The following is a 26048-nucleotide window of genomic DNA, read 5'->3' as shown; positions in this document are numbered from 1 at the left end:
CCCTTTGGGGGCATAGTTCCAAATCGTTTTCCAGGATGGATGGACTAGTCCACAACTTCATCTGCTGTGCATTAGTGGACCTGTTTTCCTTCATCCCTTCCAGCAGATGTCATTTCTGTGTCAGTGTCTCTCCTAAGTTTGCCCCTTATATGATGCCTTCCCTAAACTCCTCTCTAGCCTTTTGAACTGATTTTTGGTTGGTATTGGAACTTGATATTTTTAGAATAGTGCTCAAAACAAAATAGACACTTTTTTGAATGATTGATTGAACTCCTAAACTTCTGTCATGCAAATTTCAATTATACTATCTTGTACTACTTACTGTTTTTCCTTTCATAGTAGTTCTCTAGATTATAAGCTTCCTGAGGGGAAGAAGCATGTTCTTTACTATTTCACTGTCTCTCATAATGCTCAAAAGTTAGTGTTGTGTGTAACTTTTAGGACACCTTTAATAATTACCTTCTGAATAGCTTTATTGGTGTATTATATTTCTTTCTAACCTATTCCTTTCTCTTTGGAAAGTATACATAAAGCTTCCCAGAAAGAAAAATATAATCTCATTTAAAAGTGTTATTGAATGGCCAGTAAACAAGCTATTTTAGGCTGGCAAAACTACAATGATGACAAGCAACAGAGGCAAGTTTTTTCAAAAGTAAAGTATTTTATCCATAGTTGACAGCATCATAAAGTTATGGGGGAGAATGAAAGGATTAAGAGTGTTAGCAATTTGTCTCTTTAAAAAAATCATTTATTTTTAGGAGGTTGAGTGGAATTTGAGAAAAACCACAAAATGAGAAACTGGACATGTATAGGAAGAAAAATTTAAATAAATAATATAAATGATTCAATCCTATGTTAAGCAGTTATACTACCCAACAGTTTCAGATCGGCCCTTACCACAAATGATTTAAATTTTTTGATTAGGTAGGCAGTTATTTGGCTAGACTTGTGGTTATAGCAACATAAAATGTGCTTCTGGCCATTTTCTTGGCATATATTGCCACCATTCCTTGCTATCTGGGGGATGTGGTAGCATCTCTAAATAGAAGGATGTGACAATTTCAGATTCACCCTATGTGAGAATTTCTTTTGCTTGACTATGTTGTAAGAGTTTTTTCCCCCTTTAATTTTTTTCCTCCCCTCCCCCTCCATGGGAGGTGACAGTCATAGGATTTGCAAAAGGGAATGGGAATAGATTAGCAAGAGAAAAAAACAAGAAAAGAAATGAATAAAAGATGAGTCTTGAGGCATAGTGTGTGTGTGTGTGTGTGTATTAATGAAGAGAACAAAATGATGGTCAAAAAGAAGCATAAGTCAGTTGGACAGCTCTGAAAGCTCCAAGTTGAATTTATTGTTTGCTTAAGAAAAGCAAAACTAAAATAAAGCTGAAGTTTCCAATATAATCTTTAAAAAAAACTGCTTTTGCAAATGCCTATTTTGTTTGGTGTTTAATTCAGAATAAAGTTATCTAAAAGAAAAATAGCAGTATATGGTTGGAAAGAATAGTGAAATTTTTGTTTCTTTGTAGTATTCTAAGCAGTAATATTTATTGATTTCTTACTATGTGCAAAGCAAATGATGAATGAGACAGTAGTTGTAGGATAAGACAAAATAATAATAGTTTGCATTATATAGCTCTTGAAGGTTTTCCACAAAGCTTTTTAGTCACCAAAATCATGTGTTTTGGTGTAATAACTCAGATCTCTGTAATGCTTTATAAAAGACCTAACATTACTACCTTGTAAAAGGGGAATAATACAAGTATCAGCCTTTATACTGATTAGGAGAAAGTGTTTTAAGTTCTGGAAGGATGCTTAGGCTCTCTGTCTGCAAAGGTGACTCCTTATGTATGTAGGCTAACTGGAGAATTTCTTCAAAAGGGGATAATTTGGGCATAGTGATTGGCCTAGCCTTTCCAATGCTTTCTGCTCCTTTAGCTTGCTTCTGTGTTTTTACTGAATTTTAAATCAATTTATATGTTTTCCCAGGTTTCTCTGCATATGTTCTTTACGTTATTCCTTACTGTGCACAGTAATATTCTCTTTCATTTGTATGGCATAATTCATTCAGCTATTCCCTCCTTGATTAGCACTGCTCTTGAACTCTGTTCTTTGGCATGATAAAAAGTGATGTTTTAAAGTATTTTTGCACCTAAGTTCCCATATCTCTTATCTTTGATTTCATATTAGTGGTATTGGTAGGTGGTCAGAGAGTTTCTATGACTTAATGGCTTTTTATTTGTAATTTCAGATTGCCTTCCAGAATGATTAGCTCATTTCCTGGCTCCACTAACATTGTTGGCAATGTTGGTACAGTTAGTGGGGGCCTGTTTTATTACATCCTTCCTGATAATTCTCCTAAATTTTTTTCCTTTTTTTGACCTTGTTGCCACTTAGCTGGATTTGAGGTAGAATCTTAGCATTGTGATAACTTGTATTTTTCTAAGTATTAATGATTTGGAGCCTTTTTAAAATGGTTGTTTATAATTTGCATTTTTTTCTTTTGAGAGTATCAGTTCATATCTTTTGATCATGCATCTGTTGGGAAATGTTTCTTGCTCTTCTCTATTTGAATCAGTTTCTTTTATATCTTGGATGTTAGAATTTAATCAGAAAAAGATTTTTCCCTGTTAACTATCTCTTTTGTAATTCTGATTATTGATCATGTTTATTTAAAATCTTTTTGATTTTTGTAAAAAAAACATATATATCTCCTGTGATCTTCTATCTCTTTAGTCAAGAACTCATTTTCTCTACACAGATACAAAAGCTTTGTTTTTTGTGTTTTTTTAATGATAAGACTTTTTAACATTTATGCTGTCCTCATTTCTTTTTGGGAGGTTTATTATGGCATATAATGTGAGGTGTTGGTATAAAATAAATTTCTACCAGACTTTTTCCACTTTTCCTATTGGTTTTTATTGAATAGTGAGTATACCCCAGTAGTAGGGATCCTTTTGGTTTATTGAAGTTCACAGCCAAAATCTTGTGTTCCTTAAAGGCTTTACTGATCAACTTTCCTATTTTTAACCTATTTTTATTTCTATTTATTTCTATAATTATCCTAGAATTTAATTACTATTAGGTAATTGTTATTATTAATTAGAAATTATTAGTTTTTAAAATTATGTTTCAATTAACTATCTACCTTGATTTCAAAAAGAAAGAAGGAAAGAACAAAAGAATATCCTTGTCACAGCTTTGCATAGTCAAGCAAAAGAAATTCCTTGTTAATTATATCCTTGTCAAAATGCATTTCTCATTCTTCATCTTGAGTCCATCCACTCTTGTCATACAGAGGCTAGGTGACATGATGTTTCATCATCAGTTCTCTGGAATTATAGTTGGTTATTGAATTGATCAGAATTTTAAATTCTTTCAAAGTTGTTTTTCTTTATAACACAAAATTGTTTTGGTTCTGCATGCTTTTACTATATATCAGCTCACCTAAGTCTTTTCAATTTTTTTTCCTCAAATGGCTTATTCATTCATACAGTTAATGTTTATTAAATGCCTCCTGTATACCAGATACTGTATCAAGCCCTAAACATTTAGTCATTTCTTATGTCAGTGCTTTTAGACTGGAGCTTTATTTTTAAATGTTTTTCTTATATTCTGCTTTGTGAGAGCAGGGACTCTACCATTAAAAAAACCCAAATCAAAAACTTTAATCTCCCTAGCACCTAGTAGAGTGCCTTAGAAATACTGGGTAGTAAATATTTAATTTCTAGATATTTTATTGAGCTGTTAGGACATTCCTGTGGAAGGTCAGAGTGAAGATCACTATCCAACTTTTTATCCTGAAATTCATGAACCCTTGAAGGTAACTCATCTGCAACTCCGGGTTGTAGATCACACCATAATTTAACAGAGAGGCTTTTAACTCTTAATCTGAGGAGAAATACTTCATTTTCTTATTGAGAACTTCACTCTATTTGCTAATAGATGTACAACCATTAGACAAAATATCACTGACTATTCAGAATAGCTGAGAAAGTAAACTTCCCTTCCTCCCCATGAACTTGAGACCACTGATATTTCTTTCTAACCAGGTCTCTCAGTCAGCTGGCTATTTTCCATAAAACTGCCATCCTATTTCTGTCTTTCTGTGCCTGCTGGGAAGGAAGTAGGGACTTCTGGTTTTTTTTTCCTAAGGAAATAATGTCATAAAGGGATGCTGCTTAGACCAGAGAAGTATCATCATTTAAATATGGCCTACTTTGTGTAGATAAATCTTTAGATGATATTATAGAAGTCACATATTTAAAAAGTCTCTCATGGAGACAGATGGTAGCCATTCTTTGGAATTTGCAAAATCCAGTGCAAGCAGCACTTGTCCTAATAGAAGTATGGTGGCTGCATTAGTGGGATGGCAAGTTCCTTCAGACTTGTAGAATTTCAGAACTGGAAAGGACTGGATTAATCAAGAAACATTTATTAAGAACTTAGTATGTTAAAAAAAAAAAGAACTTTGTGCTCAGGCACTGTGCTAAGTCCTGGAGAGACTGTCTTGCCATCTGGGGGGGGGTATCATTTATACCTGACAAGGAGAACTCCTTTACTTCTTGAGGCAGCATATTCCACTTGGAAATAATTAATTTCTTTTTTAAAAATTTTATTTAGAATTTTTTCCACAGTATATATGCATGAGTAATTTTTTTTATAATATTATCCCTTGTATTCATTTTTCCAAATTATCCTCCCCTCCCTTCACTCCCTCTCCCCGATGACAGGCAATCCCATACATTTTACATGTGTTACAATATAACCCAGATACAATATATGTGTGTAAATGCCATTTTCTTGTTGCACATTAATTATTAGATTCCGAAGGTATAAGTAACCTGGGTAGATAGACAGTAGTGCTAACAATTTACATTTACTTCCCAGTGTTCCTTCTCTGGGTGTAGTTGTTTCTGTCCATCATTGATCAACTGGAAGTGAGTTGGATCTTCTTTATGTTGAAGATTTCCACTTCCATCAAAATACATCCTCATACAGTATTGTTGTTGAAGTGTACAGCGATCTTCTGGTTCTATTCAGGAAATAATTAATTTCAAGAAGTTTTTTTTTTTCCTTCTGAATTCCAGCCTATATTAGCCAGTTTTTTGCTTCTACCCATTATTTCTGTGGGATCAAGTAAATTAAGTCTCGTTTAAGTCAAGACAGCTAGATGGTGCAGTGAATAGAGCATCGTTGAAATCCAGCCTCGGACAGGTATTAGGAGTAAGTGACCTTTCACAAGTCACTTAATAATAACAGCTAACATTTGTTTTGCCCTTATGTCCAGACACCATACAAAGTACTTCATCATAATTTTTGCATTTGATTCCCTCAACCTTTTGGGAGATAGGTGCTTGAAGATGTCCATTTTACAGATGAGAAAACTGAGACCAGCAGGTTATATGACTTGTTCAAGATCACACAGCTAGTAATTGTGCTAACTAACATTCATATAGAGCTTATTCTATGTCAGGCACTGTACTGTAAATGCTTTATAATTAATATCTCTACTTTACAAACATCCTTGCTATTATTATCAAACCTGTTTTACAGATGAAGGAACTAAGGCAAGCACAGATTAAGTGACTTGTTCAGGGTCACACAGCTAAAAAGTGTAAGGGGCTGTATTTGAACTTAGGCCTTCCCGACTCCAGGCCCAAAGTGCTCTGTAGGCTGCTCAATCTAGTTGCCAGTATATTTGGATTATTTAGATATGTGGAGGATATTTGGATCAGTTTGGGTGTTTTATTTGCTGGTTCTCCCTGTAGCAGAGCAAGAAGCATCCATGAAGGTAGGCCCTGCAGCAGGAGAATTTTATGCATTTCTGGAGCTGAGTAAGGGATGCTTGGGAGTGACAGGATTAGGTGAAAACCACTATCAAGCATTTGAATTTGGAGTACAGCAAAATACAAATCTTCTTTTTTTTTCATCTTCTGTGCAAGAAGGAACATTAGATCTGCAGGAGGATTTATCTGTGTTGGGTATACCACTGATCTTGTAAATAAAATCTTTGGATTTTTCTGATCTTAAATGGGTAAATATAATGTCAGCTTTCCCTTTTGCCCCTCTTCCCCCTTGTAAGTCCAGTGAAACATTTTGGATTTATACAGATATTTTAAGGCGTTTTTAAGCCCCTTAGCGGGAAAGCAGTAGGCTTCTTGAGTGATCTGTTATCCGTATTTTTCCTCTCTTCATGTTTACTTTGGATTCAGCAAAATTCTTATATTATCCTCCTGGTGCTCAAAGTCAAGACTGATTCAGCATTACTTGCTTCGTAGCAGTTGTGACCATGGAGAGCAGAGAGAAGAACCCATGTTTTTCTATAAATATTTTCGTAGGAAAAAATGGTCTGCTCACAGAAGGTCCTCCTGTGGGCAAGCCTGGAGACCAGGCATCTTTAGGGATTAAATTGTACTGTGGCTAAGTTTTGCAGCTGTCAGGTGCAGAAATAATATCTCAGCTTGGAACTTCCAGGTGGGAAGAAGGATGTCATCAGCATCATTAGAAAAGTAATGGAAGGACATAACAGTAGTGAAATCCATCAAAACATGGCTTGGTTATTTGCTGGCCCTTTTAGAAGTATGATTTGAGAGTTCATATTCAGAACTTTAACATAAAAATTTTACCTTTCTTTGTATCTCTTCCTGGTTGGTATAAAGTAAGCAATCACTAAATGCTTATTGATTGAAAGGGCTTTGGATGGTAAATTCTGTTTAAATGCCAGTTGTTCATGTACCAACTTTTTTTCATTACTTTATTTTTTATTATTTATTTTATTATTTTTCTATTAATATTGTTATATTTTATTATAATACTGAAATCTTGACTTGAAAGTGATTTAAGGGTCATCTTGAAATATTTCTTCAATTTTATAAATGAAGAGACTGAGAGTTCACATCCTCAGTATTTACTTATTACATGCCTGTAGTAGGCTTTGGGGATTTAAGGACAAAAAATGAAACACTTCTTGTTTTCAGGGCCATTATATTCTACAAAAGGAGGCAACCTATACAGTTATAAAAATCTACAGAATATACGCAAAATAAACATCTTAGTTAAATACTAGATTAGGAAGGGGGGCACAAATAATAGGGGGAGATGTCACAAAAGTCCTCATGGGTTAAAGATAGAGTTTGGCTCTAGTTAATGGCAGAACTGTTACTAAAATGAGACTTTTTGAATGTGCAGGTAAAGAGGGGAGACTATTACTCCACTTCCTTGCCTTTGCACTGTCTATAATGTGATAGAAGGCATATGAGAGTAAGTGGGAGGCAGATTGTGGGGTATCCTAGAGAGCAGGAGGAAGAGTTTGTATTTAATCTTAGAGATAATAGGAAGTCATTGAAGGTTAGAAGAGGAGTATTGTGGTTAGACCTGTGCCTCATACAGATTATTTTGGTAGTTGAGGAAAGGATGAATTATAAAGAGGAAAGACTAGAGTCTGAGACTAATTAAAAGACTATTTTATTAAGTCCAACAAGAAGCGATGAGGGCTTAAAATTTTGGCATTGTAAGGAAAGAGAAAGGCATGAATGTGAGAGGGAATGAAGATGTTGGTATGGTTTTGAGATGGAGAGGATCTACTATTGTCTTTATTAAGTCAGAAGTTGAGTTTATGAGGGGATGGTGGTGCTGGGAATTGGACCATCCCCTGAGAGCACACTTCTTTTCTTTCCTGCATTCCTGATATCAGTAATCTTCTACCACACACTTATAAAAATCAGAATTTCATACATTTATACATTCATACATTTATAATCCCAATTTGGATCTTCATTTTTACTCTGGTTGATGTGATTTAACATCATTTCTTATTGAATATTTCCCACAAATATGAAATTGGATAATCCCTATACATATTTCACTGAAAAAAGGAATGTTTTCATCAGTGGCAGGCTGTTTAAAAAACTTTTAGCCCAGCTGTTGTAAGATCAGTTTGTACTCAATCTTTTTGGTTGTCTGGTTCTTCTGGTGTTGGGTTTGAAGTCAGCAGGTAGTGTTTGAATCCTGGCTTTGTCATTTACTCATTGAATGACTTTTCAAGTCTCTTAACTCTTTCTGAATTTCATCATTCAAAAGATTAAGAGGTTTTTTAAAAGCAGGAAAATAAAAATCCAGATTTCATCCAAGAATTGTTATTTTTATTTTTTCATAATAATAGCTTTTTATTTTTCAAAACACGTGCAAAGATAGTTTTCACCATCCACCCTGCAAAACCTTGTGTTCCAAATTTCTCTCCCTCCCTTCTCACTTCCCTCTTCCCCTAAACAGGAAGCAATCCAATATAGGTTAAATATGTGCAAGAATTGTTATCTTTAGCTAGATCTTAAGCTGTAGGTGCCTGAAGAGAAAAGAATTCTCTTTCCTTGTTTCTTTCAGGAAATTTCTAAATTTTTCCTATTTAATCTCTTAATTTTAGAGATTAAATCCTCCCAAAAGTTTTCACCACCAAACCATTTTTGTCTGTTTTTCTCCCTTGACCCATTTGTCTCACAATCTCTTCATGTCTATCCATTTTATGGCTCTCTTGCTCCTTTAATCCTGTAAATTTTTCCAGGGTGTAGGGGATAGAAATGGGGGGTTTCTCTAGTTCTTTTGACATGCTTTGCTAGCTGGATGAAATCCTAGATTCTCTACTGGTTGCTTACCAGCTGTCTCAGCAGTCCTAATGGGAGATTTCAGGTTTCCATACCTCATCAGGTCTGTTAACATCTCCAAACAGCTCTGCTCAGTCCACTGCCTACTCTCTCTACTCTGTAGACTGCTTTCAAAACCTTAGAGTCTAAATTTTGGGGTATTCCCTTTATTTGACACTGGGAAGTTGCTTTACTTAATTTGATGGTGTGTGTGTGTGTGTGTGTGTGTGTGTGTGTGTGTGAGAGAGAGAGAGAGAGAGAGAGAGACAGAGACAGAGAGACAGAGAGACAGAGAGGAGAGACAAAGAGAGAGAGAGAGACAGAGACAAAGAGAGAGACAGAGAGAGAGACAGAGAGAGAGAGAGAGACAGAGAGGAGAGAGAGGGGGGGGGAGAGAGGAGAGAGAGAGAGAGAGAGAGAGAGAGAGAGAGAGAGAGAGAGAGAGAGAGAGAGAGAGAGAGAGAGAGAGAGAGAGAGAGAGAGAGAGAGAGAGAGAGAAAGAGAGAGAGAAAGAGAGAGAGAAAGAGAGAGAGAAAGAGAGAGAGAAAGAGAGAGAGAAGGGAGAGAGAAAAGGGAGAGAGAACCTAAATATTTTCATTTATAAGGCAGAGGAAACTGGTCTGGTGGAAAGAGATACTTATAGTCAGGAAAAAACAAGTGCAAATCTTTCCTTTGGCACATAATGTTTATATGACATTGGATAAATTACTCAATCTCTCAGTGCCACAGGTAGCTAAGATTCTGAGTTGTGGAGAAGTGCCATTCTGCTTTGGTAGAAGAATTTCTTTACCAAAAGCTCCCATGTCAATAAAATCACAAGTCTGGTCTCTCCCTCTCCCCAAAGTTTACTATGATTTAAAAGGTATCTATCTGAGACATCTAGAGTTTCATTTTAAATGAATGTTTAATATTTGAGTTGGTATGCATTAAAAAGAACAATTTGAAACAATAATTAAATATAACAATTTATCCAAAATAAATTTACATTTAAAATAAAAAATATAAACAGCAAATTTAGAATTAAAATTAAATTTAATAATGTTATGATCTGAATTAATTTAAAATGAAAACCAAAACCAAAAACTGTATGTCATAATATAGTGAATTTTTTAGATTGGAAGAGTAGCAGATTCGGAAAGACTAAAGGTGTGGAGGATGAGTTGAGCAAGTCTTCCGAACTTCATGAGAATGTTAGGAATTTCAGACTGAGTACAGCCAAGGACACAAAATGTAGAAAAATTTTAGGAATTACTTTATCAGCCAGACAACTAGGACATAACATTGTAACAGTAATTGTCTGCAGTGTGCCAGGAAAATGCCCTCTTATAAAAGGGTTATTGTTTAGAGGATTTGGAGAGATCCAGAGTCAAGAAGCCCATAGTAATTGTGTGAGGGAGGATTTATTTGCTGGTTCATTGAGGGGAGTATGTATCGGAAAGGGGACATTGGAGGTGAAATTGTCAGATGGTTTTGGGAAATCAAGTGCTGACCAGCGCTTAAAAATTGGTCAGTGAGGTGGTCATTCAAATTGAGATTCTATGAAATTGTTGTTGACATGTTTTGTTATCTTTGTTTAAGAGAGACAGTGTGGGCCTCTATCCTAAAGAGATCATAAAAAAGGGGAAAAGGACCTGCATGTGCAAAAATACTAGTAGCAGCCCTTTTTGTAGTGGCCAGAAACTAGAAATTGAGTGGATGCCCATCCATACATTTGGAGAATGGCTGATTAAGTTATGGTATATGAATATAACGGGATAGGAATATAATGGGATCATGTAATGGGATATGTATCAGAGATTTTCAGAGAGATCTGGAGAGATTTACATGAACTGATACTAAGTGAAGGTAATAGAACTAAGAGAATATTGTGTACATAGCAACAAGATTGATTATACAATGATCAATTCTGATGGATGTGTCTCTTTTCAACAATGAGGTGATTTCAGATGAGTTCCAATGGGCTTGTGAGGAAGAGAGCCATTTGAATCCAGACAGGGGACTATAGGGACTAGTATTTTTTTATCTTTTTTGTTGTTTGCTTGTTTTTTGTTTTCTTTCTCATTTTCTTTCCTTTCTGATCTGATTTTTCTTGTGCAGCACGATAAATGTGAAAATGCTATAGAAGAATTGTGCATGTTTAACATATATTGGATTACTTGCTGTCTAAGGAAGGGAGAGAATTTGCAACACAAGGCTTTTTTGCAAGGGTGAATGTTGAAAACGATATATTTTGAAAATAAAAAGGTAAAAAAAGAGAGTGATGGGACTGTGTCAGTGTTTAGAGGGGTGACTTTGGAGACAGAAAAACCTCAGTTCAAGAACTGCTCCTGACAGTATGACTTGTCTGACCTTGGACAGGTAAGCCCCTCCAGCCCTAGTGCCCCAGTCAACACTCTAGTCCTCATTTACAGGTGAGTGGCTGATTGGCATTCATTATTGCCAGGGAGTTCTGTATGAAGATGTAGATGGAATCAAACTCCCCTCTCCCTAAACCCAAATAATTTCTTTCCCCTCAAAGCAAACAACAACAAAAACCACTAACGTATCTAGACTCTTCCTAATAAATTATTCTAAAACTAGAGGAAAATATGAAAAAATGTAAAATTCCTGATAAAATAAAGTATATAAGATGTAAAGGAAAAATATGGGTTTCTTTAGCTCTGCATTGCAGCTAGGAAAATAAAGAAAGACAACTGTATTGATATTCAGCAAAACATTTATTGTGTCTACTGTGCACAGTGCTGGACTCTGGGGAAGATACAAGGATAAGAATAAATATCAGGGTTACTGCCCTCCAAACAAAAAAATTAGAACAAAGTGAAAATACTGGATGTTTTTAGTATCAGTAGAGGGAGTCCGCATTGTCTGTCTCTTGGATAGGCTGTACTAACGAGAAGCTATGAGACCTAATTGAGTCATCAGAGCTAATTTCACCATGTCACAGAATCAGAATGAATGGAAGCTCCTAGAGGGATGGATCTTTTACAGAGTGATTTTATACATATAGCAAACTCATCTTTTTTTTAATTTCTAAGTGCCTGAGGGCAGAGATGATAGCAATTTTGTCTTTGTCTTTCAGTTCAGTGCCTGATACATCCTTAATAAATGCTTAAATTTTTTTTCCAGTTATTTTCCTTGTTGGCCTAAAATTGGTCAATAAAATAAATTGATTTCTTAATTTAAAGTCAGATTGACAGTAATTAGTAGGCAAAAAGCTCACTTGCCATTTGCTATGGGGAAAATTTTTTTCTTCCAAAAAGACTTAAAGGTCAAAAGGAAAAAAAAAACATTTTATGTAAATTTGAGCAATCTTGGAATAGGTACAGTATTTGTAACAATTTCTGACAAGCAGTAAAGACTATTTGGATCTATTTTATGTAGCAAAGGTCAACGAACTGTGCTACAAACTTCAGTCATCCTTTAAACTACTCTGGTATGACAACAGTTTGAGGTTCTGGTTAGCTTTCAGCAGGAATCACATTATTTATAGGCCATGAGAGAACTGGAGTACGATGGATGACAGATGAGAGATTTCTACAGTTTCAGTTTTTTGAGGTAAATGAGGCTTTTTGGCAAAGGAAAGACCCTTCAAGGCTAAGTTTATTATGCAGTGGAAAGATGGATTTTAGGGAATTGCTACAGTAATGAAATTCTATTGATACTTGAAATATTTTTAGGTGGTATTGGAGTATCCTCAACAGCATTCTAAAAGATGGTGGATGTGTGGGCCTAGTTGGTGGTAATGGAAATGAATATATGGCCAGCCCCAGAGGGAGGTTTATCTTTCATTTCTGTTAACTCCCTGTATAATTGTATATGTGTTTGTCTCTATGTATTAATAGCTCCTTGACAGCATTCATCCCTGAAGGGTTTTCTCTAATATTTTAATCATTCATTGTATCTTTTGTGTGAAGGTTAAATGAAAAGTATTCCTAGTTCCATTTATAGTTTAAGCAATTATAAAGTGGAAAAAAAAAGATTTCTCTAAGTGGTTGGTTAAGTCTGTGGTCTGTTGATTTTTTTTTTTTTTTAAATTTACAAGGCTGAGGTGGGAGCATCAAGAATAGCGTACACACTAAGACAGGAGGGAGGTAAGTTATGCAAGAGTGAGCACTTATTAAGCATCTCCTCTGTGCCAGACTCTGTGCTAAGCACTGGGAATATGAAGAAAGACAAAAAACAGCCCCTGTTTTCAGCAACTTTTTTTTTTGTCTGTGTGCAGCAACTATGTACAGATAATACATAGACAGGATAAATTGGGAGTAATCTTAGAGGGAAAGTACTAAGATTAAGGAGCACTGGGAAAGGCTTCTTGCAGAGAAAGTGGAGACTTCAGGGAGCAAAGAGGTAGGGAGAGGAAAGAAGTATTTTCTGGTGAAAATACTTGGACTGGGAAGATGGAGTGTCCTATATGAGGAGCATCAAGGAGACCAGTGCCACTGGAGGATAGAGGGATTAATTCCAGATGAATTACCTTTTAGGTAAAGAAAATTGATCTCCCTGTAAACCACGTCTTTATATTAAATTAGAAGGCCAGATTTTTTTTTTTTTTTCTGGGATGTTGGATTGGAAAAATATTCAGTACTTTGTACTTATTTTAAAAAATGGATGAATAAATGAAAAATAATGCATCCTTTTCAAATAAAAACAGTACCATATATTTATAGCACATTCTGAAAAGACTGAAAGTTGACATATTGGGGAAGAGCTGCTGGGTAGTGAGTGTGAAGTGAAATACTTTCCCATGGGGTAATTGGTAGGTAAGGAAGGTTTTAAAAGGCAATAGGGACCTTAAATCCTTTACCTGAAGAAGGAAACATGACTCATCCATCATTTGGATTAACCATGAAGTTAGAGTCTGGTTTTGCTTGTTTCTGAGGCCAAAAATATCTTGATTAAACTTCTTGGTTCAAACTGATATTCAGCTTTCCTTGAAACACTGTGGCCTTTGTGGAAGTGAAATTTGACCACTCCCTCCCCTCAAAATCCCCAATCTGGAATGAATTTTTAAAAAATTAAAAAGATACAAAATTCCAAGTTATGTTATAGATAATTGAGATAATTCTATATATTAATATCCAAGGAGTATTAAATTTCATGTTTTTGAATTTCAACTTGCGCTTTTAGATTTTTAAGATAGACACTTCTCATTATGGAGAGAGCTATTCATTGGAAGATGATGAATAGATAAAAGATTTGGGGTAAACAATAACTGTCATTATCCTTGGATCAATCTTGCCTTCATGCACATAATTTCTTGCCATATGAATGGGGGACATTCAAAATGCAAATTTATGTGGACCCAGGGTTTGTCAATTTCTAAAGTAACATTTACATTTCTCCCACCCAAAGCAAAATAAGTTCCTTTAACTAAATTATGCATAAGAATTGCAAAACTTGTCACTTAAATCAGGATATTCAGGTCACTTAGATGTCTGGTTGAAAGTAAATGCTAAAAATATACAAACTTTCAAGATTATTTGTGGGGAAAGTCTTGTTTGTCTTATTGCTTGTTGATTTTCATGTGACTCCTGGGTAGATTTTATAGTATTCTTTGTCCTTAGGTTCTCCCTTAGAAAATTATGTAACTTCTGTCTAGAACTTAATAATGGTTCTGTGGGGAAGCTGTTCTTCATATTTTTACACATTCTTATATTCTCGGAAAACAAATTTCCCAGACTTCTTTTGACTGCTTTTCTCCACCTGGACCTTTGTGACTTCTGAGGTCAGCAGCTGACCTTTTTCAAGGTTCAGCTCAGCTGTACTGGCTACTGCCCTTCCTGCTGAAGGGAAGTCCACATCCCTAGAGAAATGATGGGCTCCGTTCCACAGTGGTGTCTGTCCTTATTCTCCAACTCGCCTCTTCCTATCACTTCTTATTCTTGCCTCTTTCCTTCCTTCTATTTCTGTCCTTTGTAACAGAAGTGAACCAGTTATTTAACCCCAAAATGCTTGTTGTTATATATATTTTATGCCACATCAAAGTATGTGTCTGGGTGAATGCCTGGTATGTTTGGTGTTGGGCTTGTGTAAATGAATCACTTTAGGATACTTGCATAAATTCTGGTAAAATCCTGTGTTCATTCTTTCCTTGAGGCAAGCTCTTTGAGCGTCCTAGCTTTTTTGAACTAGAGGTGCCGCTTAAATATATAAAGCAGTTAAAAATCCATGGTTTTCAGCGTAGTACTGAATTCCTTATTCTAGTAGAACCCTATTTAGAAGGAAGAAACAAGTTGATAAATAATGGAGTACAACATTAATGAAGCTGGGACATTACATCATATTCCTATAATAAAATTATGACCCAAGGGATGAGATGAAACAGAGACTTAACTGTACTTCTTGTAACATGAGAATATTTACAAAAAACATTTATATTTCTCTTGAAAAATATCCTGTTTTTAAAGTAGTATTATGTTTGTATGTGTTAAGAGAAAAGTCTTTATAATATTACTGGAACTGACTTTTTTTTTTAAGAGTGAACAGAGGACAAAAGAGGAAATATACTCTCTGTCTCTGTCTCCATCTGTCTTTTTTTTTTTTTTTTTTTTTTTTTTGTATTTTCAAAGTCTGCATCAGTAGAGCATCTCCACCATCTTCCTGTTACTTTATATACAAGGTTCCATCCTCTACCTCTGTACCTTTGCTTCTGTTGCACATGCCGCTCTAGAATCTCTTAGAATCTACTTCAGTTTGCTCAACTCTAAAATGGGGATCATAATAGCACTTACCTTTAATGGTTGTTGTGAGGATCAAATGAGATAACGTTTGTATAGAACTTAACACAGTGCCTGGTACATAGTAGGTGCTTAATAAATGCTTGTCTTCTCCTTTTTCTCCTTTGCTTCCTTCTTTTTCTTCTTCTTTTTTTGCTGAGACAATTGGGTTTAAGTGACTTGCCCAAGGTCACACAGCTGGGAAGCATTAAGTGTCTGAGTTCAGATTTGAACTTCTGACTTTAGGGCTGGTGCTCTATCTACTGCATCACTTAGCTGCCCCTCCTATATTTTCTATCCCATGATTCCTTGCCTCCTTCAAAGCATAGGTGTGGTGCCATTTGATAACTAATTAATGCACTTTACCTTTTGTGTAAGTCTTTGTATGGACTTTCTGTTCCTTTCTCCTTCTATGTACATGCTGCTTGATATTTTTAGCTTATTGAAATGACAATTGATTTGTCATCAGTTTATTACAAACCTCACCTGTGCCAGGCATTATGCTAAGCATTCAGAGGGAGAAATATATCAATGAATAGCACAGTGCCTATCATTTAGGTGCTTACTAAATATTTAAAAATCTCCTTAGATCCCTCATACATACTTTAAAAAACTAATAATAGCTTTTTATTTAAAAAATACATGCAAAAATAATTTTCAACATTGACCTTTTGCAAAACCTTGTGTTCCAAGTTTTTCTCCTTCCCTTCCCTCCACCTCTTCTCCTAGAGAGTAAGTAATCTAATTATAAGGCAAACGTGCAATTCTCCTAAACATATTTTCATATTTATTACATTGAATAAGAAAAATCAGATCAAAAAGGAAAAAAAGAGAGAAAAAAAAGCAATTAAATAACAATTCAAAAAAAGGTGAAAATGCTATGTTGTGATCCACAGATTCCATAGTCCTCTTCCTGGATGCAGATGTCTCTCTTCATCACAAGACTGTTGGAATTGGCCTGACTCACCTCATTGAAAAGAGCCCTGTCCATCATAGTTGATCATCACATAATCTTGTTGCTGTGTACAACGATCTCCTGGTCCTGCTCATTTCATTCAGCATCAGTTCATGTAAGTCTCTCCACGCCTCTCTGAAATCTTCCTTCTGATCGTTTCTTACAGAACAATAATATTTCATAACATTTTTATACCATAACTCATTAAGATGTTCTCCAATTGATGGGCATCCATCCAGTTTCCAGTTTCTTGCCACTACAAAAAGGGCTGCCACAAACATTTTTGCATGTGTGAGTCTCTTTCCTTTTTTGTGATCTTATTGGGATACAAACTCAGTTTCAAAGGATTTGCACAGTTTTATAACTCTTTGGGCATAATTCCAAATTGCTCTTCAGTAATGTTTTAGTGTCCTAGTTTTCCCACAAACCCTTCAACATTTATCATTATCTTTTCCTGTCAGTCACTCTGAGAGGTATAAGATGGTACCTCAGAGTTGTCTTAATTTGCATTTCTCTAATCAATAGTGATATAGAGCATTTTTCCCAGACTAGAAATGGTTTTAATTTCTTCATCTGAAAATTGTTCATATCCTTTGATCCTTTATCAATTAAAGAATGAGCCCTCATGCATCTTGAGGAGGCCCTGATATATTCTGCAAGTTATTAAAGGGTCACCAAAAAACAATCATCTAGAGGACATAGAGGACATGGTGGATACTGAGCAATATCACAAGAAACTAAATTGGCTATTAACAAAGAGGAAATGACCAATTACTGATGGTGGGAGTTATTTCAGAATGTGCTTGTTTTTTATCATTGACTGATTGGAGCAGAGGTCAAAACAAATACTAAACAAAAAGAAAAGCTAAAGATGAGAAGTCAAAATTGCTAGCAGTGGTAACATCTTCAAACTGATTCCTGAAAAGGGAATTAACTTTGTTTAAAAAAGATGGAAATAGCTAAAAGAAAAGATATTGACTGTCAACCAATGTAAATAAAGTTACCATAAAGAAGAGGCTGAAACAGCTCAGAAACTTACCATCTCTCTATGTGCTTGGTAATTAGAGAAACATGGCATCTGAGGGGCCACATCAATTTAAGGGGATTGGCTCATTTATAAAATACTACAAAGGACTACATGGTAGAAAAATTACAAACAATGTTGCCTAATCAAGTTATAAAAATTGTAGGGAAAATGAACTTGCAGAAAGTTTCATGTGAGATCTAACCAGGCCAGATTATCCCAAAATCATTTAGAGGAAGCTGGAAGGAAAACAAAAGATATAAAATAGAACAGATTTGTCTGTTCTGGAGGTTTTTAACCTTTTCTGTGTCATGGACCCCTTTGGTAGAATGAAACCTATGGATATCTAATCAGAAAAAAATGTTTTTAAATTTATAAAATAAAATTACAAAGAAATCAATTATATTGAATACAGTTATTAAAATAAGGCTATTTTAAAAATTAAGATTAAGATGACTTAGCTTCTAATCAGCCTTAAACACTTCATCGTTATATGACTCTGTACAAATCACTTAATCTATCTTGGCCCTTAGTTAGAGGGTTAGACTATATGGCCTCTCAACTCCCTTCCCACTCTTTCTCTATACTATATTACCAGAGAACCACTGCAATTGGACTCCAGCATCTCAGTACTTCATGTTTTATATGAGTAAGTAGAATTGGCACTTAAGACAAAAGAAGAGCAGCTGGACTCGACTAAATCCATACACAAGAAATTTGAGCTAGAGACAACATTTAACAGGCATTCAGGGAATGTTTTTCAAATTATTTGAGTGGAGTATTCTGAAAGAATGTACAAGATCATGGATGGTATTACTCTTCCCCTCAACCCCACCAAAAAGCAACCAAGTAGAAACTACAACTACTTGACCCATGTCTCCTTTTTTTAATCTCCATAAAAATCACTGAGAGTGGTGTAGGCCCCAGTTGTAGATATGTATAATGAAAATCAAGACCAGACAGAATGTTTTCCAAGATAGCTGGCAAAGAATGTACAATTTCACAATGGATTTTTTTTTAATGGATTAGGTAAGCAAAAGTCAGCCTCGAAAGGATTCTTATAATAAACTTTGTGTTGCATTGAGATCTTATAGTATTTCTTAGTAAAAGCAAGTTCAGAGATACTTTTGTTTAACCACTTTTTAATAATTACTATCAAGATGGAGGAGTCATTAAAGATTTTGAATATAGAGTGCAAAAGAAAGAGCATTTCCTTCCTTATGATGAGGTTTTCCAGATGTAGCTGTTAGGCTTGGTTTACTGATCAAACTTTACTACAGGGCCTCCTCAGACTTTCAAATTGGGCAGAAATACTGCCCAAATTAGGATCTGCAGCTGGTTAGGCAACATGCTACATTTATTTGTTTGTTCATTTGTGGATTGATTGATTGCTGAGGCAATTAGGGTTAAGTGACTTGCCCAGGGTCATATTTAAAAATTTTTAATAATAGCTTTTTATTTTCAAAATACATGCAAAGATAGTTTTCAACATTTACCCTTGCGTTCCAAATTTTTCTCCCACCTCCCCCCCCCCACTTCCCTTCTCTAGATACCAAGTAATCTAATATGTTAAACATGCATTGCATTAATTTACCAGTATATTTCGTAAAGTATCAGTGTAATTTATCAATATATCTTAGGTTTTACAGATGGACAAATGAACAAGTCACAAAATAAATATTAGAAAAGCAGGATCAAGTTAAATCAGCAAGTAAGTATTCAACTTCTACTATGTTCTAGACATTATGATGCAGGGAAAGGCAAATGTAGTCCCTGTTGTTAGGTCAGTAAACATGTATTAAGAACTAGTTATGTGCCCATTGCTGTGCTGAGTGCAAGGGATAAAAGACAGGCCAAAAATAATCTGCCCTCAAGGAGTTTAGTGTAATAGGGAAAACATGAAAACAATCTCGTACAAAAGAAGACCTACAGGATAAATTGGAGATCATTTCAGAAGGAGGGTACTGGGAAAGGCTTCTTGCAGAAGGTGAGATTTTAGCTGAGATTGAAGGGTGCCAAGAGGTAGAGATGAAGTAGAGAATTGTAAGCATGGAAATATTTCCAGTGAAAAGGCATGGAGAAACAGCAAGCAATCCCTGGATTGCTTAGTACATAGCAGTTGAAAGACATGACTAGAAGGGTCAGATTTGAGGAACTTTAAAAAGCCAGAGAATTTTATATTTGAATCTGGAGAGGATAGCTAACATAATTAGCATCTGCTCCAATGCATGTTATATTTGCAGAAGAAGGAGTTTATTGAATGGGAGTGGTGGTGGGACCATGGGTCACATCTGCACTTTAGGAATATTGGGTTGACGGCTGAATGGAGAATAAACTGGAGTGGGGAGAAATATGAGTCAGAGACCAACTAGCAGGTTTTTGAGAAATTCAGACTTGGTTCAAGGGCCCTCACCAAGGTGATGGCAGTGTCAGAGAAGAGAAGGGGATAAATTTGAAAGTAGTTAAAAAGACAGAATTGACAGGACTTGGCAATGTATTGAATACTAGGAATGAGAATGAATGTAATAGAAGAAAGGAGGATTTGATAAGATGTGTTCGGTTGGGAGATATAGTGAGTTTAAGGTGTTTAGCAGGTAGTTGGAGATGTGAAACTGGAAGAGGGAGAGGGATTAGAGCTGGAAAAAGAGAACTGAGAATCATCTGCATAGAGATAATACTTGAATCCATAGGAACCAATGAGACCTGCCACTGAAAGGAAGAAGAAAAAAAAAAAACCTAGGATAGAGGCCATACTTAGAAGCCATGACCTAACCCAGCTAAAGATGCAGGAAAGGAGACTGAAAAGGATTGATGTAGTGACAGCAGTCTAAAGGGAAGAGAGTATCAGTGAGAAGAGGGTGAGTGATAATAACCAAGGTTGTAGAGAGGTAAAGAAGGATGAGGACTGAGAAAAGTCCGTTACTTTTATTTTTGTGTATTTTTTTTTTTTAAATTTTTTTTGCTGAGGCAATTGGAGTTAAGTGACTTGCCCAGGGTCACACAGCTAGAAAGTGTTAAGTGAGGTCAGATTTGAACTCAGGTCCTCCTGACTTCAGGGCTGGTGCTCTATCCACTGCGCCACCTAACTGCCCCCCCCCCCATTAGTTTTAACAATTAAGAAATATTTGGATTGCATTTGGGAAATTGGACAGTATTCTCACGATGCTCCCAAGCTGCTCATGACACATGCTTATCTTTTTTTCACAACAATATACAATCCATGGTGCCATATGGTTGTGAATCAGGAACACCGTGATCTCTGATGAATCAAAATTGTGAGTAGTCCAGAGGGTAATGAAAAGGCACACGGTAGGGTAGGGATTGTTCTATTCTTTGTCCTTGTATCTCCAGTGCCTACCACGGTGAATAATTAGGGGCTTAGTAATTACTTAAATAATTGATTAATGATAGAGCAGATTATAATACATCATCAGTAATAACTTTCATACCGCTGATGGCTTAAAAGACATCATTAAGGAAATTATTAGTAGAAAAGAAGTTGGGCTGGTTGTGTGCTCAGTGAGGTGGTCCAGTGTTGAGAGCCCTGGAGCTGGAGACAAGAAGACCTTATTTCCGCCTCCAAAACTTAGCATCTGGGCAAGTCTCTTAATGATGTCAGCTTCAGTTTCAGGACCACTACCTGCCTGGGTAGTTGTGAGGATGAAATGAGATGTTTGTAAATTGCTTTGTGAACCTTAAAAGAGCTATAATCATGTGACTAACATCGAGGAAGGATGCTTTGTGCATACCAGTGTTCAGCTGGTATCCAAGAAATATTAAAAGATGTAGAAGAAGACCCTCTTCAGTGAAATGGAGAGGAAGTGAAGGGAGTATTCCTCTCAGTGAGATCATCCATATTAGATTTGATGTATTTCATCCATGTAATCATTTACAAATTCATGATGGCCTTGTATTTTAGTAGAATATATTAATAGCTATTGAAAATCTAGTTTTGTTATCTGTATTGGTTCCCTTGTTTCTTCAGGACTAACATAATTAGCATCTGCTCCAATGCATGTTATATTTGCAGAAGAAGGTAGTTCTTTCACTTGGCTTTGTCAAGGTGAGAGGTAGGTTACTCTTTTGCTCCCTTCTCCCAGGGGTCTTTGGACTGGGTTTGGACCTGAGGTACTTTATAAAGCAAAAAAGCTTAGGCTTCAGAATTATACTTAGAATGTTTGGGATGATGATGGTTCTTTTTCCTAAAAGGATCACCCAACTGGGAGGAAGAGGGAGGAAACAGAAGCTCAGTGAATTCTTAAACAGCCTCAAGTAGTGTGGTATGACAGATGGTTGGGAAACTCTGTCAACCTACAGACTCTCCTGGAGAGCAGTGACAACCTTCAAGTGCTCTTTCCAGCACGGGCAGGATCGCCTGCATCATCGGGCATGTGTATTGTGGAGGTAGTGGTACCTTTAACATTAAGAAATATTATCAGTCCAAGTCTGGAGTAAGTCATCAGTATAGTTTGTTCAGAGGCTAATTGGACTAGTTTGGCAGATACTGAAAGTTAAATGTCAGAAAATAGTGGAAAATAACATTAGGAGAGTAGGTAGGGCCCAGATTTCTGCTGACCTTCAGTGCTGTCAAGGGCCTTAATGGAGAGCCAACTCCTCCATTCCCTTTTTAAATTTCCAAGTAGAATATAAAGGATTGTATATGAAAGTTTATAATAAAGTGAACATGGTGCATTCAAAGGTGCTCTGTCTAGTCTTTTTTGTATATTTAAAAATTTCCTCTATTTCCTGTTTTTTCTTTTATTTTTTTGTTGTTTGTCTAGTCTCCCTCTCTTCCTTCAAATCCTCCCCCCCCAAGTTAAGAACACAAACAATCCGTGTAACAAAAAAAAGTCAAAACAAATTTATATAGTATTCTTGTCCAAAAATGAGTATCTTTCTGTTCCTTGAGTCCCTGTTCAGAAGCAGTAACATGCTTAATCAAAGGCACTCTGGGGAAATGATATAGCTTTGATCACTGTTCTCAAATCTTGGCTTATTAACACTTCTCCCACCACTTAGTTCTAGCTTAGACTTGGACTGGGACCTTCTCTGAAAATGGATTAGAAAAGTTTTTGATTTTGTTGTTTGTCCTTTTTATGGGACAGTTATTTATTTCCACTCAGAAAAAAAGATTGCTTAACACATAATACTTGCAAGTGTACTTTCGATATAAACAAATTGAAAGAAGATTCAGTAATTTTACATATAATCCTTATCTACTCATCAGTGGAAATCTTAAATTACATGACATCTTCCATAGAGGAGCAAAGGAAGAGAAATACAGCTTGAAGAGGTCTCTTTTTAATTAAGATAGCATCTCCCTGCTTAGAGAGCGGAGAGAGCCAGGAACCACTCAGAAAGTTTTCTTTGGTAAATCAAAGGGCCAAGTCCTTTCAGTGTTGGGCCACTTTATATGAAGCAGCCAGGCAGGTCATCATCCCGATTCATTGTGTCCCTACATCTCAGGAAGTATCCAAAGCTGTTCCAGGTCTGTGTCTCCTGTGATGGGCTCTATAATTCTCTTTAATTTCTGCTACATCTAGAGTCAGGGAAAATCCAAAATCTTTGTTCCAAAACTTAAAATTATATAAGGCTGCTAGACTGTAGGTTGAAACAGTTTCCCAGCCATGGTTATGCCCCATTGATTTAGGCTGTTTTAGTAAAGTTTTTTCTTTCTCTTCTAGCTCTATGATCCCTAGAGAAAACAGACTATAAAAAATATTTCTGTTCTTGGGCAGGTCACTTTAAACTAAGTACTTTGCCAAATGAACCTTTACCCTGTAGTATATTAAATTGTGGAAAGAAATGAACTGGTTCTTGAGTGTATTTATAGGGTATATAACCTACTAGGCCAAGTATTTCTTGTTATGTTAACCAAGATTGGAAGGGCTTCTGCTTTCTAGAAATGTGATGTGATGTGTGTCCATAGACTCCTATAGCCTTATATTGGTCAGTTGGTATTCATAGGACTTATTTCAGTGAAAGAAAGTATATCCCTTTTCACAGAATCTGAATTGGAGAGGATCTTAGGAGCTATCAACACCACCTGTATCTGAATAAGAATCCCCCAAAATATATTCTTGACAGACTATTATTTCGTCTTTGTTTGAAGAACATGAGTGCCTTCCCAAAGAAGTCCATTCAACTTTTGGATAGGGATAAATATGAAGTTTTACACTCGGGTCCTAACATTCAGATACAGAACGGAGGCCTGAAGGACCAGATAGCAATTGGTTTTAATGGACGCAAGCTTGGTCAGGGAATTGTTATAACATAGTTCTCATAGTTCTCTTAAATAGTTCTCAGGTTAATGATTCCCAAGCCAGATGCTGTTTTCCGTGCCCCGTTCTTTGAATGGCAGCAATTTTCAAGGTTAAAATGGGCCTTTTGCATTTTTTGCTTTTTTGAATTCAAATCAGGTGTGCACGTGCTTTTAGATCGCAAATGCTATAAACTTTAAATATTTGGGATGATTTGGAACAACCCTTTGTATAAGATTTATTATGAGCCTATGTAGCTCTGTGTGTGTGTGTGTGTGTGTGTATGTGTGCACATGTTCGCATACCACACTAATGTTGTTTGTGAATGGTTTATAAAATGGACATGAAAATCAGATCCTTTTCTGAGTATTTCCCTAGGAACACAGGGTTCAAAGCCAGCACAGTGTACAATATTTGGTGGGAAACCTCCCATTTTGTATATTTGCAGAGAAGAGAGAGAGAGAAACAGACACAGAGAGACAGAGAGAAAAAGAGACAGAGAGGAGGGAGAGAGAGAGACAGACACAGAGAGAGAGAGCAGTCTGTGCTGAAAAGTTATAGAAGATCAGCTTTAGACAGGTATTAAACATTTATCCTGCTGTCCCCCTCTTTCTTTTAATATAGAAGCATTCTTACAAAGTCTTTGTATTTAAAAAAAAAAAGAAGGGGGTTTTAGCTCAGTTATACATCTGTGAAGATAGTTACTCTATTTCCCTCAACTACTGTATAATATAACATGTGGCTTTTCTAGGTTTGGTAAATACCTCTTTTGATAACCATAAAATATTTCAGTTGCAAATTATTTTAGTGTTGAGCAATAGGTCCATCATGTTATTTTAGTTAACCATTAGGTATCCCTGCTTTTTTGAGAGAGTGATTTTTCTGTTTCTATAAAATATTTTAGTGACTATCACATGGTAGAGGTGCTGGACACATGGGGATTTCCATAAAGACTTGCATAGCCAGTGAAGGCATTTTTGTATTACCTAATGATTTCTATCATGTGCTGCCAAGAATTCACTAAAAGTAGTGTGAGAAAACAACTGGTTTGGAGGAGATTTCTGCTCCTAGCAGTTGTCATCAGTTGTTGTTTGTTTTGTCTAGTCCCATTGATCTGAGAGTGCTAGTTAGAATCAAAGTTATTTAAAGCTGGCAGAGATGTTGGAGGTCATTCAATTCAGTTCCCCCTGCCTCTAACACATGTTTTGCCCCCCTCGTCACATGAAAAAAACAAAGTTAGGGAAGATGTGACTTTTTCAAGGTCATGTACTTAATTCATGGCAAAATTGGTACTAGTATCCAAGGCTCTTTTAAACTTTCCATAATTCTAAAAGAAAGTATAGTTTTTTCCACTAAAAACATGCAAAAAATTTAGGATTAGCTTTAAAAAAAATTCCCTTCACCTTTCCTTCCTTCCTTCCTTCCTTCCTTCCTTCCTTCCTTCCTTCCTTCCTTCCTTCTTTCCTTCCTTCCTTCCTTCCTTCCTTCCTTCCTTCCTTCCTTCCTTCCTTCCTTCCTTCCTTCCTTCCTTCCTTCCTTCCTTCCTTCCTTCCTTCCTTCCTTCCTTCCTTCCTTCCTTCCTTCCTTCCTTCCTTCCTTCCTTCCTTCCTTCCTTCCTTCCTCTCTTCCTTCCTCTCTTCCCTCCTTCCCTTTCTCTCTTCCTCTCTTCCCTCCTTCCCTTTCTCTCTCCTTCCCTTCCTTTTTCCCTCCCTCCCTCCTTCCCTTTCTCCCTCTTTTCCCTCCCTTCTTCCCTCCTCCCTTTCCTCCTTCCTTCTTTCCCTCCCTCCTTCGTTCCTTCTTTTCTCCCTCCCTCGTTCCTTCTTTTCTCCCTCCCTTGTTCCTTCTTTTCTCCCTCCCTCTCATTTTTATTTTCACTAAACTTGACCTGAAATTTAGCATTTACTTAATTTATGAATGTACATAAGCACTAAGTGTTTATCTATAGAGAAGGGGTTCATAGACTTTATGAGATTGCCACAGGGGTCCAAGAAACAAAACCAGTAACAAACTACATATACCAATGAAGTCATAGGACTTGGCCTATCCCTTTAAATACAAAGGGAAGATTTCTTTATAAGTTTCAAGTTACTAGAAAAATTTGTAGTTCCACAATGACACTGAATAAATGAGGTGCTTTGTGCTAGTCAGGACTTAATAAATTATTTTTTGAATTGATTATCTAATTTCAAACTCTTGTTTATTCATTTTTGAAAGAAATATTTAATCATATTGAATAATTCTGGCTTTTTTTTCAGTTTTGGTCTACTTCCCAGTATCTAAGCAATTCTTCTCATTAATTGTTTTGATATCTTCTTTTACCTGAACTGGAGAGTGAATATTCTATCTATTTAATCATACCCTCTTCCTCTCCCATCTCTCCCCCCCCATCTCCCTCTTTCTTACTCCTCCCAGTTCTTTCTCTCTGTCCATTGGATGCACTGTTATCCTCTTAATT

The 26048-nt window shown here is 36.1% G+C and overlaps 1 protein-coding gene across 3 annotated transcripts in view; it reads left to right on the top strand.

The window, feature by feature from the left end:
* TANC1 (tetratricopeptide repeat, ankyrin repeat and coiled-coil containing 1) overlaps positions 1-26048 on the top strand; it is a 254161-nt gene that overhangs the window by 19856 nt on the left and 208257 nt on the right. For 2 of the 3 annotated variants that reach the window (XM_074303378.1, XM_074303382.1), the window contains exon 2: positions 16251-16424. The gene's annotated coding sequence lies outside the window, so the exon portion shown is untranslated. Of the gene's footprint in view, positions 1-16250; positions 16425-18973; positions 19045-26048 lie in introns of all 3 variants that reach the window. The other variant, XM_074303379.1, reaches the window with a different exon arrangement.

The sequence above is a fragment of the Sminthopsis crassicaudata genome, chromosome 3 (genome assembly GCF_048593235.1).
Source record: "Sminthopsis crassicaudata isolate SCR6 chromosome 3, ASM4859323v1, whole genome shotgun sequence".
NCBI classification, from domain to species: Eukaryota; Metazoa; Chordata; class Mammalia; order Dasyuromorphia; family Dasyuridae; genus Sminthopsis; species Sminthopsis crassicaudata.
Note: the sequence above shows the minus strand (reverse complement) of the source record. Positions and strands in the feature narration are given on the sequence as shown.